The sequence below is a fragment of the Hylobates moloch genome, unplaced genomic scaffold (assembly GCF_009828535.3).
Source record: "Hylobates moloch isolate HMO894 unplaced genomic scaffold, HMol_V3 SCAFFOLD_12, whole genome shotgun sequence".
Classification (NCBI taxonomy): domain Eukaryota; kingdom Metazoa; phylum Chordata; class Mammalia; order Primates; family Hylobatidae; genus Hylobates; species Hylobates moloch.
The window spans coordinates 57,716,476-57,727,597 of NW_026652287.1; the positions used below are offsets into that span (position 1 = coordinate 57,716,476).

General features: G+C 47.7%; 1 pseudogene; it reads left to right on the plus strand.

Moving 5' to 3' along the window:
• The first annotated feature begins 275 nt into the window (after positions 1-275).
• On the plus strand, positions 276-452 carry LOC116479835 (U2 spliceosomal RNA; annotated as a pseudogene).
• Positions 453-11,122: the final 10,670 nt, after the last annotated feature.

Genomic DNA, 11,122 nt, shown 5'->3' on the forward strand with positions numbered 1-11,122 from the left:
CTACTGGTAGTTTCCATGAACTCTTCTCCAGGTAAACATCACATGTAAAAGTAAGTTCCTATCCTTATAGAATAATTAGATCATAAGAACTAAATTTACAGTGTATACTACTTTGCATTACTGCAGAATTGTAGAAATTATGCAACCCAGTCCTTAACAGAATTAAATGGGAATCTATATTTTTTCTCTGTAAGTCTTCATTGAATAAATGGAGTCATATTCTGTTTGTGTTTTTCTGTGCTTTTGCAATTTCTCAAATTAAAGATAAATAAACGTTTGCTTCTTGGCCTCTTGGCTAAGATCAAGTGTAAAAATAAGTAAATGGTAGTTGAATGAAGGAAACCAGGAAAAGTTATTTTTGGAGTGCGTAGGGGGTGCCTCGCCTCCTTGGACCCACCTCATTTCTCCCAAGAGCAGACCCATCTACACTAACTGGGATCTGCCTCCCGCCTCCTCCTTCTGCTTTAATCAACTGCAGGTCCTGCTCTCTTCGATGCCTGCGTGTCAGCTAAGTTTGCAATCACCCCGTTTACTGCTTGAAAATGAAGCCCCGTCTTTTTTGCAAGTAAGAATCTTCCTGAATCATGCATCCAAATGTCACATTTCCAAACGTGTTGTGAGCTGAGGACTCCAAGTCATAAACTTCAAAGCAAGTACTTGTAATGGGAATTCTGACTGACAGTCCCTTAATTACAGTCTTTAAATATGCACAGTCCCTGACTGAGCCAGGCTTTCTGAGGAAAATTCCTGCCTAACTGGTTGAAAACGTGAACAGTGGGGTACAATTCCCTGAGCTGCAAGGAGCCACAGATCAGAGAAAATGCAAGAGAAACTCTAAAGATCCTTGTAGGATGAATTTTGTCCTTTGCAGGTGGTATCAAAACCGAAAGAGGGGAGACAACTGGGACAAGGAGAAACAAATATTTCTTGTGCTTGAAGCTGACACACATGGTTTATTTGCCGGTGTTTGGAGAGGTTAGAAAGCAAAGATAGCAGAGAAAGAATAGGTTTACCCTTGAGGACAGAACATGCATGCTGGTGAGTGGGAAGGGACCAAAAACAAGGTGGCTGGGCTGGGCGCAGTGGCTCATGCCTATAATCCTATCACTTTGGGAGGCCTCGGAGGGAAGATCACTCGAGGTCAAGAGTTAGAGACCAGCTTGGTGAAACCCCATCTCTATTAAAAATAAAAAATTAGCTGGGTGTGGTGGCTCATGCCTATAATCCCAGCTACTACTCAGGAGGCTGAGGCAGGAGAATCGCTTGAACCTGGGAGGCAGAGGTTGCAGTGAGCCTAGATGGTACCACTGCACTCCAGCCTGGGCAAAAGAGCAAGATTTCATCTCAAAAAACAAACAAACAAAACATAACAGGGTGGCCCAAAACAAGGCAGTCCCACTGATCATGGACTCCAGTGACATTAACAGAGACCAGGGGAACGTGGTTGCCCCTGCGTGTCCTGGGCCACATCACAGCCACTCCTTATTGGCCCTAGCTGCAGGATGTGCTATGTCTCAGGCAGTGGTGTGTGTGCAGGTGACTTCTCCATCAGAGCCCCAGAAGGCAGCATGGCATCAGGTTTGGCAGTCCTATGCCACGTTGAGATCAGAGACCTTGTTGTTTTATTCCCACAAGGTGCTCAGCCAACAAGAATGCCAAGCTGGTGTTTTCGCTACCACAGCCCCAGTTTAATGAGAGAGAGTAACCTTGATATGTACTTTGGTGACCAGTTAGACCAGTTAGGCAGGAAACTTATGGCAAAACACAGAAATGATCACACCGGAGTGGATGCTGCCAATCAACAGCTATGTAGCTTTGCCCTTGGGCCAGAGTTACCAGGTAAAACACAAATATCCAGCTAAATCTGAATTTCAGATATATAACAGATAATTTTCCACATATAACACATATTAAACATTATCCATTGTTTATCTAAAATTTAAAGGTAACTGAGTGCTCTGATTTTAATTTGCTAAATCTGGCGAACAACTTTCTCTTGCTGAACCTCATTTTCCTACTCTTTCCAAGTGGACAGCAGTGCATGTCTCAAGGGGGTTTGAGACCAGCTGAGATGCTGCTGGCCCAGCACAGAGTTCCTACGCTGGTGACTGTCACGGGCTATGAGGGTGATCAACTGAGCTCTCAGTGCCTCTTCTCCTTCCTCAGGATCTTTGTCTGCCTTTTAGCTCTTTCCAAATGTTAAACTTTCCATAAAGGCTGATGTTATGTGTCCCCCATGGCAGAGCAATTCTTTTCTCACCATAGAAATCAATTTATTATATATTTCAAAATAACTAAAAGAATGAAATTGGAGTGTCCCTAACACGAAGAAATAATCAATGCTTGAGGTGATAGATAGATACCCTGGTTGCTCTGATCTAATCACAACACATCATATGCTTGTATCAAAATATCATATGTACCCCATAAACATGTGAAACTATTATGCATCCATGATTAAATATAAAAGTGAATAAAAAAGAAATTACAAGAAACTCAGGGTCAGAGGTAGGAAAGGAAGGCAGGACTTGAAGGTGACCTTGATGTCTCCTCAATCCCAAGACTTATCTGATGATACTGCTCTTCCCCCACCCCATGGTTCCCTTTTTGGCTGTCAAATAGCATTCTGGGCCAGGCGTGGTGGCTCACGCCTATAATCCCAGCACTTTGGGAGGCCAAGGCAGATGGATCACCTGAGGTCAGGAGTTTGAGACCGGACTGGTCAAATGGTAAAACCCCGTCTGTACTAAAAGTACAAAAATTAGCCAGGTGTGGTGGCATGCGCCTGTAGTCCCAGCTACTAGGGAGGCTGAGGCAAGAGAATCACTTGAACCCAGGAAGTGGAGGTTGCAGTAAGACAAGATGGTGCTATTGCACTCCAGCCTGGGTGACAAAAAAAGACTCCGTCTCAAAACAAACAAACAAGTGAACAAACAAACAAACAAACAAAAAACAGTGTTCTGTATCTCTCTTTCAGAGCCAGAAGATGTGGCTGGTGCGTCTCTAATCAAGCCCCCTGCTTTTGAAAGGGCCAGGGAGGGAAATACTGCCGATGAGATCCACTCGGAAGTGGAAATATGCACTGAACTCCTCCCATGCACTCGCCTTGCACACTTTGGCCAGGGAGTCCTACTAACCACTGTCAGCAAACACAGCTTCAGAACAGCTCCAGCCACGTTTTACACCATTCTGCTGCATCCAACATAATGTCTAACTACATATGTGCATCAATAATCTTTTATGACATCATAATGCATTTTAGTATGTGGATGGTTATTATCTTTTAGAGGCCCCCATTTAGATTTATGGAGCAAAAGAGGAAAGTTTTTTAAAAATGTAATCTAATTTATCTAAGTGCACTTGGATGCCTATTAAAATTCACCTGTCTGGGATTTTCCATTTATCATAATTATGAGGGAACAGCCATTCTGAGAAAGGGGCTGCCTCTTCATTTAATACAAAATGATGATATATTATCCTAATGCTTTTAGGAATGGTTTAGACATAATGGATAGGTCTGTGTGACGAATTCTGTGAATTGACGCTGTACAATTAGACATGTTGTTCTTTCATGTAGAACACACCCCCAAGATGGCTGGGAGACATAGATCATGGACTGTGGACACAATGGCCCCGTGGAGCCACCAGCAGGGGAAGGGAGACCATCCCTTAGGTAGCTGGCAGGTGGGCAATCTCTCTCTGATTGCAGATGGCAAGGCCACTGGCCCCCAGACAGTGCCTGCGTCCCTCCGTGAAGCTTGGCATCACCCGGCATGGCCTGGGGAGGTGCGTCTTTTGAGCTATCAATTCCCCAAGATTGGTACCCCCTGCTCCAGAATTGAGACGGGAGAATAGGGTCTGGAGACAACAAGCCTAAAGCCAACCCGAGTGTGGCTTCTTAGAATTGGACCAAAAGGAAAACCCCACCTCTCCATGCCCAAGTGACAAGAGGTCAGAGACCCCACCCTCTACAAAACACCATCTCCCCTACATCACAAACGGGAAATACCTCTGATTGATCATGGGCCAATCCTTCATTTGCATAGAGTGTAACCAACTGGAGGCCTCTAAAGAGTATCTAGGGGTGTTATCAAATTCTTCTAGCTTAATAAAAACCCTGAAAAACATTCCAATTGGCGCTTTTGAGCCACTTGCTCGAGTCCACTCCCACTCTGCAGAAGGTAGTTTTGCTTTAATCAATCTGTGCTTTCGTTGTTTCATTCTTTTATTGCTCTATTTGTGCATTTTGCTCAATGAAAAAACTCACCATCAAGACTTTTCAGCCGGTAAGAGAAGGAGGTGCTTCCTTTCATGAGTATAAGCAGCAGGCACTTGCCCTGGGGCCTCCTTCCCTTATTGGGCCTAGGGAGCAGCTTTCCTATTCAACCACACCCAAGGGCAGCATTGCTCATCTGGGAGTCCACTTCCCTTCAACCTGCAGACCCTGCAATTGGGAGGCAGAACCCTCATGCTAAACTGAGCAAACATGCCAGGATAGCACCAGGAAGGGAGTTGCCAGGGACCTGGGGGTCCCCAGAGATGAGAGGCCAGACCACATGGATGCACTCAGTCTCTTTCCAGACCCCTGCCAAGTACCACAGAGTGCCGAGCCTCCCCTTGTCCGGCCTGCAGACAGGAAGGGCCGGCATGTCCAGTGGAACTGGCCCGGAGCAGCAAGCCCTGGATCTGCCTGAGTCCTCTGCAGGGTGGAGGCGCTTCTCGGGTAAAGCAGTCCTTTACTGCCTTTGTCGGGCCAACTCTTCTCCCCTGCATGGCACAGGGCTCCATCCTCAGTAACCACAGCCCTGAAGCATTTAGGAAATGCCCCCCACACTTCACCCCCACTGAATTTGTTGTGATGGGGCTTCCATGTGGTCTGGGAACGGCCTCTGTGTGGCCTCTGGGCTCCCCCAGGGCCCACAGAAATCAGAGCATCCCAGAAACAGACATTGGGTCAGCCAGAGGGGTGGACCCAGAAATCCTGCAGGTACCAACACCTGCATCCCCCTGTAGCTGCTGAAGTGTGAGGGGGACAGAAAAACCCAAGTGGCTGGAGATCCTGGTCCGTGTGCTGGTTGGAGAAGACCCAGGAGAAAGAAGGAAGTGACCAGATTGTAGGTAACAATGTGCCCTTTCCTGGGGTGGCCTGGCCCACCTGCAGCCGGGCTATTCTTCAACATTGGTGTCTGAGTCAGGGACGGGCTGTCTCTCTATCCAGCCTCCTTCCTGGCCCCAGGCCTTTCACTCTCTCCATCATCCTGATAAAACTCCCATGACACACCCTCTCTATGCAGTGGCTGTCAGGTGTCAGGGCTGTCAGGCCGTGATGAGAAACACAAACCCTCTGCCCTCGAGAAGTGTGAAAGGCGGCTTCATTCAACTCAACATCCAGCCCCACAGGTGTTCTATGTCTGCTAGGCACAGTTTTTTCTTTCTTTTCAATTGAAACACAGGTATGGCTTGCCCTCCAGGTTTATCCCAGCCCCCATGCTCCCCTGCAATAAACTCCTGGCCCACAGGACTTGGTATTTGTTATTGACTGGACCCTCTAGGCTTTTGAGTGGGGAATCCCTGATCCTAAATTGCAACACAGACCCAATACCAAAAAGCACACAGTCCTGGGAGTTGGGGTGGTGGGGAGGCCAAGGCACATACAACCAACTCCAGCACCAAACAGACCAAATAGCCCCCACTCTAGGGGCGCAAGCCATGTGCCATGAGGAGGCAGAGGGAGGGCCAGTGGAATCCACTCGAATGTGCAGGAGGGCTTCCTGGAGAAGGAGATGTCAGAAACAAGCCCTGAGGAATGACTTAGTATCTGAGCACTGGCGATCAGGGCACACTGCGTAATCCAGGCATGGCATGTTCAGCATTAATGAGGGTCCTTGGCAGGACTCAGCATCCAATGAGTTCACAAGACCAGTGACTTCGGCTGGGCTCCCCAGAGAAAGAGACTGATATGAGGATTCCTAGCAAGATGTGTGTTAGGAGATGATCCCAGGGCCCACAGATGACAGAGTGGAGGGTGAGATAGTGAGGAGCAGAAAGCCCACAGAGGGTGCATTAATGAGCAGGTTACTGCTGTGGGCAGCCAGAGCACAATCTTGCTGGGGACCACACCTCACAGTGGCTACATGCAAGGGGCAGAGGAGCTGGGTCATTTGTCCACTGACTCTCGCCAGCATTGATTGAGGGCTGCTCCTGGAGGTGTTGATTCCAGGACAGTTCCAGCCAGCCATGCATGCAGGTAGCAAAGCACGTTCCTGCAGCCAGAGAAAAGGCTTCGGCAGAGTCTTGGCACTTATGGCAGGAACCACATCGTGCGTGCAAGGTGCAGGACAAAAGGGATCTAGGAGGGGCATGCGATAGCATCGTCTGCCATGGGGAGAATGCATGAGCAGATGGGCAGGACCGTCAGAGAAGCTCTTTTTTTCCTTTTTTCTTTTTCTTTTTCTTTTTTTTTTTTTTGGAGACAGAGTCTCGATCTTTCACCCAGGCTGGAGTGCAGTGGCACTATCTTGGCTCACTGCAACCTCCCCTCCCAGGTTCAAGCGATTCTCCTGTCTCAGGCTCCCGAGTAGCTGGGATTTACAGACATGCACCACCAAGCCCAACTAAATGTTTTGTTTTTAGTAGAGACGGGGTTTCACCATGTTGGCCAGGCTGGTCTCGAACTCCTATCCTCAAGGGATCTGCCCGCCTCAGCCTCCCAAAGTGCTGGGATTACAGAAGTGAGCCACTGCGCCTGGCCCAGACAAGCCCTTCTAAGTGCAGTGCAGGCAGGACTTAGCTCACTAGGTGCAGTGGGAGGAGAGGAGCATGTTGCTTGTGCCTGGTGTGAAGCACCCCCACCTAGGGCCATAGGGGCTGCTAAGCAACCCTGAAAGTTTCCATAGGCAAATCTCTCAAAGTTTCAATACATAGAGGATGGCCCCTGTGACAAGTTGACCCACAGCATCTGGGTGGTCCTGGGTGGGAAGTGTGTATGGAGGTGGAGGGAGTGTGTCTGGTCTTCCGACAGCATCACTTGCCTTATGTTTGTTCCTGTCTAGCCTGTCCTAACCCTGGGGTCCTAGAGTTAGAAGGGGAGGTGGCTGGGGGAGCCAAGTGTGGATGTGGAAAGTGTTTCAGGGTAAACACAAGCAGATAAGAAGCATGGTGTCTACTGGCCTCGAGCTACAGACAGAAGGAAGATGCAAAGCTTAGGGGGCACCCATGAGAGTGACCCCCACACACCCCACCAGGGTGAAGCATTTGGTGAAGGTCCAGGTCAGATTCATCCTAGAAGTCATCAGAAGTTGCTAAAACAGCTATGGAGCCTATCACATGGTATGTATTTAATATATATTTATATAACATTTCATTTTTAAAATGCTTAACATTCAATCAAACCAGCTCTTTGGCCTTGAAGATCAAATAAGATTTGACCAAATTCAACCCTTTAATTTGTTTTCTGAGCTCTATTTCTCCAAAACAATGTTTTAGCAAAGGACAGATATGAAGTTGAGAAGAACCATTTCATAAACTTAGGAATCAAGGTTCTTTATACATAAGACAATAGAGGCTCATCACTGGTCAGTTAGACCCCACATCAGCATCTTTGGGAGTTGACTAGTCCTGGATCCCTAACACAAAATCCAAACATCCCTGCAGTTATTGACAGGCATAGATAGCCTGAGTCAAGACAATGCATCATATTAATTATTTTTATTTCTTTTTTTTTTTAAAGATAGGATCTTGCTGTCTCACCCAGGCTAAAGTGCAGTGGTGTGATCATAGTTTGCTGCAGCCTTGACCTCCTAGGCTTAAGCCATCCTCCCACCTTAGCCTCCTGAGTAGCTGGGACTACAGGTGTGTGCCACCACTCCTGGGTAATTTTTAATTTTTTTCTAGAGACCCGGTCTTACCATGTTGCCCAGGCTGGCTGCAAACTCCTGGGCTCAAGGGATCCTCCCACCTTGGCCTCCCATGGTGCTGGAATTGCAGGGGTAAGCAACCACACCCGGCCACGTCTCATTTATATTCAAAGGATTATTCCTGACAATTGATTTTTAAGTAATTATTCTTCCCACCCCTTAGCATGGAGCTTGGACCCAACAGCAAATATCTGAGACCTAAAATTGAAATACAGCTCGACCCTCCAAATTCTTTGCTTACCCTCACCAAGGAGCCCCTCCATCCCTGCGTACACTACTCTGTCAAAGCCCAGGGCCTGGAAGGGCCTGGCTTTCACCCTGAGCTGCTTCCTTACAGAACACAGACCTGGGTTACCAACAGAGCCTCCACCATCTCCATCCTACCTCCGACCTCAGAGAGATGCCAGTAAGATGAATGCAAACTTTGCCAAGGGAAGGTCTTGAGAAAGTCAAATGCCATCATTATTAATTCCCCGCTGTTTGGCTGGGATGGAAGCCACTGGTGCACCGACGGAAGAGGCTTGACTCCAAATAAATAAACACACGTCCTTTGGGCAGATGTCGGGCCAGCTCCGGCTGTTAACTGATGGCCCCGCACTGTGGCGGCCAGCGCAGCGTGGGGAGGCGAGGTGACGCTGGCAGCGCGGAGTCTTCCGCCTCATCGCAACAAGCAGTCTGGAACCTTGGCCACATTTCCAAATCCATCTCTTTGAACCGACACAGACAGCTTAATGAAGCAATATTTATGGAACTGATACCACTGGGGAGATGGCTGCTCCGTCTCTCCGTCTCTTATTTTTAATATTTGATCTGGCAAACGTATTATTAAAGGAATATTTCATCTGATTACTCTTCTGTTTGACTGCGCGTGTTATTCATGCATGCTGGGTGCCAGGGGAAATTATACCGACCGGTTTGGGAGTTCTATTATGTCATTCTTCCAAACGGCCCTTCGCTCCGAGTATAATTACCATTCACGTGCAAGGCTGTGGACGCTCTGGCTGACCTGGACCACCTCCTTTTAATCACAATGCCTCCTCCTCCCCCTCCAGTCCCACTCGAGGCCCTTCAGGACTCTTTTCCTGGGGACCAAGAACTTTCTTTCTTGCTGGGGACAGTGACTCCATGCCTGTAATCCCAGCACTTTGGGAAGCCGAGGTGAGCAGAACACGAGGTCACGAGTTCGAGACCAGCTTGGACAACATAGTGAAACCCTGTCTCTACTAAAAATACAAAAATCAGCCAGGCGTGGTGGCAGTGCATGCCTGTAATCCCAGCTACTGGGGAGCCTGAGGCAGGAGAATCAACTGAATCTAGGAGATCAAGGTTATAGTGAGCTGAGTTCCTGCCACTGCACTCCAGCCTGGGTGACAAAGCAAGACTCTGTCTCAAAAATAAATAAAAAATTTTAAAAATGAACTTTCTTTCTGAGAGTGGTCTCTCTGGATATCTGAAAAGTTGCCTTGATGTTGTTAGGGGTCTCTAAAATCACTGACTTGCTTATGAAGCTGCAGTTTCCTCATAAGGCACAAACAGAAAAGAGAAGGGTGCACCCTGGCGTGGTCTGTCCATGGCTATGAGCCCTTGGTCCAGCATCAACATGGTGTTCAATTTCCTGGAGGCCACCGGTCTCCTGACTCTCTGCCTTTCCTTTTGCTGGAAGCTAGCTCCACCTTGAAGGTCTTGAATTGCCTGATAAATCTACCCTCTCTCTGATTGGGCAACTGGCTCTATTTCCAACTTGGCCTTGAAGGTGGGGCCAGAGGGACATTTTGAGCCCCTAAACAAGGGGAGAGCATTCAGGTGGGTGCAGCAGAATCTGGTCCCACCATCCTGGCAGAGACCCAGCAGGAGGCTTTGTACCCACAACAGATGGGACATGACCAGTGTGCAGGCTCAGCTCCCACTGCCCTGCTGACAAATGAGGCCAGCTCTTCACTTCTCACGAATTTCCTTGATTTTTGTTTCCAATTGTTTGCTATTTACTTTTTCTGTAAGGGCCAGATAGTAAATGCTTTAGTCTCTGCAGGCAGTACTGTCACTGTCACAACTACTTAACTCCACCGTTATACCACCAAATAAACCATAGACACTATGTAAATGAATAAGCATGGCTATGCTCTAATAAAACCTATGTACAAACACAGGCAGTGGGCTGGATTTGGCCCATGGTCCATAGTTTCCAAAGTCCTGCTTTAGACTTTTCTGTGAATTAGGCATGTATTTTTTAAATCCTCAAATACCTTAGCCTCATAAAGCTAAAGCCTTAATTTGTGAGTTTATATGTGTGTGTGTGTATAAATGTGTGTGTATATGTATAATATATATTCCCGTAATACATCCAAAATATTTAACTAAAAGAAAATATTTTAAGTTATTTCATGTTCCACCTGAATCCCTCCAGAAAATGCCAGATCAGATGACTGTTTCTTGAGTGTGAAAACACCCAGGGGCCCTGAGCAAATCATTCCTTTCAGGTTTTATCAAACTGAAAATTGAGGCCTCATGAAACAAACCACATGGTCCCTTAGCCCAGCATCTTGGCAGCTCCAGCCCTGACTCTGCAGGGTTCCTTTCTCCTAATGCCAGGTGTCCTAGCCCAACCTTGCAGGCTATAGTAGCCTTGTCCACTCACACTTGCTGGACGGATATCCACCCAAAGGCAGACCCTGGCTGCCATGATGGAACCCAAGTTTTCAGAGGGGCTGTGTGCGATAAACAAATGAGCAAATAAAAGACGTGTGATTTTAGTTAGTGATCAATGCAATGGAGGAAAAGCAGGCAGGATAAGGGAATAAAGAATCCTGGGCTCTTTTAGATGATGTGGTCAGAGGGGGCATCCCTGCAATGACTCCAAGTCAATATGGGGTGGATGAGAAAAATTGAGCCTCACAAAATGCAGGCAGGTGCAATCTGGACTGAGGTGGTACCGGGCCTGCCACGCCCAGGACACAGGGGCTGCCAAGAAGGCGGCAGGTCCGTGAGTGGGAAGGAAGATGGCTGCAGCAGAAGTTGGAGATGTCTCAGTGCCTTGCAGGTCCCACAGGTGAGGTTATGAGGTCAAGCTTTCATGCCAGGTTCTCACCAAGACTCTGGCCACTCCCCTGGTTGCTGTCAGAGCACGCCCCCTTGGCCCTAAAACTGTGGAATCACAGCTCATATTCTTGTTCTTCTTATCCATTTCTTAACTGTTGCTTTGCAATTCT